Consider the following 3,671-nt stretch of genomic DNA (forward strand, 5'->3'; position numbering starts at 1 on the left):
AATGTCCACATCGGCGTGGTCCGGAGACGGAGCAGCGTCCCCTGCCCGGCAGGCATACGGGAACATGCCCGGGCATGCGCCGATTTCCTTCAGCGCCGACACCCCGGGCGTGGCTTCGACGCCCGCTTGTGAGGACAGAGCAGAAAGCTGAGCGCTGCCTTCTGTCTGCGGGTGGGGCGGGGCCCCGAGGGGCCGCTTGCGTCCCTCCGGCGTGGGACGCACCGCTGAGGAGGGAGTCAGCGTCGGCTCTGTCGCCAGACCACATAGGCCGAAGGGCCGCGGTGGGCAGGTTGGAACGTGCTGAGCTCACCCGGTGTTCTCGGTTATCAGGCTGGATGCGCTGCATTACGATTCCGGACTAGGGGTTCAGGCACTCGGGGCTGTGTGACCTCGGCCCAGTCACTAACCTTCTCTGCGCAGGTAGGCGAAGGTGGGTATTATTTTCACTGGTAACCCACTAACTAACGCGCGTATCCATTCAGTGAACACTTTGCCACGGCACCTCGATGTGTCACGTGCGGGAGAAATAAAGGCAGTTGGGACCGGGCCTGCCTTGAGCAGCTCACAGCCCCAGATGTGCACAGACAGCAGGGTGGGTGTGACGCCCACCCAGCGGGACGAGTGAGGGCTGGAGGACACAGGGCCCGAGTGGAGGGCCGGGCCGGGTGAGAGAGACAGGGCAGCTTTCTGTGCCTGGGGCGGTTGGAGAGAAGCGTAAATCCACACGTATCAGTACTGCCACAAGCAAAGACCAGCAGGACGCAGCCGACCCTGTCGACAGGAGGGCTGCGTCCTGACGTCGGCACGAAGCCCAGAGTCATGAATGGCACCGCAGCACGAGCTCCCGGCCTCCTTCCTGGGGCATTTCCCAAAAGGAAACAAACTCTCCATCACTTTGCGGTGGCCCTGGCGCCCGAAGACAAGAACAAGGAACAGGAGCCAAGAGGGTCCCCAAGCCAGGCCCTTGGTCACGCCCACTGAGCGGCCGCTCCCCCACACTGGCCTGCAGGGCCTGGGAGTTAAACATGCACCTCGGCGAAGCTGCCACTGAGCACAGACTTGGGATTTCGGGGTTGCCAGCAAACAGCCCAAATCGAGGAGAGTAAGTCTGCAGATGACGAGGGTCAGCTATCCCACAGCTGTGTCTGCTTGTCCGCCCCTAGAACCACACACCCTGTGGGGGCTTGGGAAACCCTGCCAGTGTTTGCACTGAGCAATTGTTTTTGCTCTGCAGACACTGATTGGATAACTTGGTGGTTGACGGCCCCATGGACCCTGGAGGGAGGCAAATCCGGGTAAAAATCCCAGCTCTGCACCTGGCGAGCTGTGTGAACGGGGGTAAGAAATAGAGTCACTTCGTGCCTCTGTTTGTTCACCTGTAGAATGAGGGTAACAACAATGCTGCCCTCCTAGGTAAGGAATGACCGAGAAGCACGTGGATGCTGCCTAGCCAACAGGAAGTGCTCAGCAGGTAGCAGCAGCAGCATCTTACGTCTCCATCTTTATCTTCATCACCACCGTTGTCGTCACCGCCATTATTCCTGACTCCTGAAGCCCAGCACTACAGGCGAGGATGGCCGCCCCCGCCCCCGCCCCCGCCTTAGGCCTTCAAAGTGCCTCCTTGGCTCCGTGACTCTCACCGCCAGCTGGATCCACGCGTCTGTCTGGTTTGGTGCTTCCCAAACTGGAGTGCGCAGCAGGATCATCACAGGCCACCAGGCCCCAGCCAGAGGGTTTCTGGTCTAGTGAGTCCCCGGGTTACACGTTGAGAAGCATGGCCCGCTGAGCCCCGAGCCCTGTCCAGGTGTTGCCAGTAATCAGCGCCCTGAAGGCCCTTTGCTGGCTCGGCTTTCAGGGCCTGGCGGTTCTTTCAAACAGGCCAAGGCCAGTCAGCACTGCGATCAGTCACTTCTGAAAATTTTCCTCTTTTTTACCTAAAATCATTCACCCAAATCTTGACCACCGCCCCCCCCCCCACCAAATGAAGTAGAGGCTAGCGCAGGGGTCCTGGGTTGGAAGCCTCACGAGGGCGGGGACTGGTCTGCCTCGCTGCCCTCTCTTTCCGGGACGCAGGACATTTAATCAAGGGAGCTGGGTAACCCGTGGAGGCAGGTGCCCCCAGAAGAGTTTGCGTGCGGCTGGTGCCCACACCTCTGATGCCAGAGGCCTAAAGCCGTCTGCAGTGGGAGTTACTGCGCTTCCCTGACTTGGTCCCCGGTGGACAGTCCAGGCCGTGGAAACGCTCTGCACGCTGTTTAGATCAGCAGCCAGTGCGTGGTGCTGAGCCCCACCGTGAACGTTTTCCCAACATTGCCTCTGTCAGGAAGCCTTCCCTGAATGCCCCCTCCCCTAATGGGTTCGGCGTTCTTTCCTGGTGCTTTGGAAAGAGCCTGGCCGTGGCCCCTCTACCATCTCACTTACCCTGCTGGTTATAGACATTATCCCTCCCTGTTTCAGAGTCTCCCCCAACTCAGCTGAGTTTTTGAGGATTAGGAACTGTGTTCTACTGACATTTCGTGACTGTTGAGTGAATGCATGTGGGATTATCTGAGGTTAGATGCGTAATAAACAAAGACTGAACAAATTCTGCTAAAATGTCACCAGGGTCTCATGCTTTCCTGCCTGCAGCTCCGGGGTCTCAGCGTCCTGCCTGCCCGCAGGTGGCTCCCGTGAGTGAGGGCGTTGAGCTCCGAGGGTGAAGGAGCCTTAAGAGGGCACTGCTTTGATAGCTCAGAAACCTTCCCCCAGTTCCTCCTGGCATCCTGCCGGGCCCACCACCTGCTCTTTCACCTCCTCCATGCTGTCTTCCGGGATCGCAGCATCCTACCTGCCCCCAGTGCCCCTGTTTGCCGGGACGCTGCTCTGGCACCTCGCTGGCTCCACTGTGTGTGTGACGCAGCCTCTGCCTCCTGCTGCCTTGCAGACCCAGGGCTCCACCACCTGGCCCACTGCCCTTTGATACCGGCATCCGGTTCCACCCCTGAGCACCGGGTACTCCCAGCTGACCATACTCCATGCCCCGCCTCTCCCTCCCAGAAAAAAAAAGCATCCGCCTGGTGCATGTTGCTGCCTTTTACTTTCTCAGACTCAATTCCATCTTGGGAAGAACCATGAGGAGACCATCCCCGTCCCCACTGCCCCTGCTTCCCCGGGAAGCCACCTGGCAGAGTCCCTGCCCGCCGGTGACGCTGGACGGCCGATCGCGTGGTCCTCGTTTGCTGCATAGATACCGCTATTCAGCAGCGGGACGGGACGGAAGATCACGCCCAGGACTTCCGGGGTCCGCCGGGGTCGCTCTTCTTTCCGTCGTGTGCAGAGAAGAGGGGTCTCCCCTGATCTTGTCGCTGGTGCGGCAAAGCTCACCTGCACCCCTCGCAGTGCTGGTTCAGAGACTTCTTGGGGGTAGCCGAATGCACCATATGTCATGAGGCTGCGTTTGGGAGCAGAGAAATAAACTATTACTATTATGGATGAAGCAATTATCATAAATCTATTTTTAATCTCTTCTTCCTTTTAAAATAATCGAGGCCGGCTGTCTTTCCGTAAGAGGAGGGATCCAGGCTTTGATACAAGGGAAGGCACGAAAAGCTCTCCTTCTTCCAGCTGAAAACGCTAACTGAGCAGCGCTTCTTTTTGCACCCTTCATTAACTGCATTAGCCTGCATTAGCAC

At 58.5% G+C, this 3,671-nt stretch overlaps 1 long non-coding RNA gene across 1 annotated transcript; it reads left to right on the plus strand.

Annotated features, from left to right (window-relative positions):
* Positions 1-275: 275 nt before the first annotated feature.
* Positions 276-3,466, plus strand: LOC140689850 (uncharacterized). Its single transcript, XR_012064992.1, has 3 exons — positions 276-430; positions 1,414-2,991; positions 3,086-3,466. It is a non-coding gene; the product is annotated as an uncharacterized lncRNA (long non-coding RNA).
* Positions 3,467-3,671: the final 205 nt, after the last annotated feature.

Source organism: Vicugna pacos, chromosome 27 (genome assembly GCF_048564905.1).
Source record: "Vicugna pacos chromosome 27, VicPac4, whole genome shotgun sequence".
Taxonomy (NCBI): Eukaryota; Metazoa; Chordata; class Mammalia; order Artiodactyla; family Camelidae; genus Vicugna; species Vicugna pacos.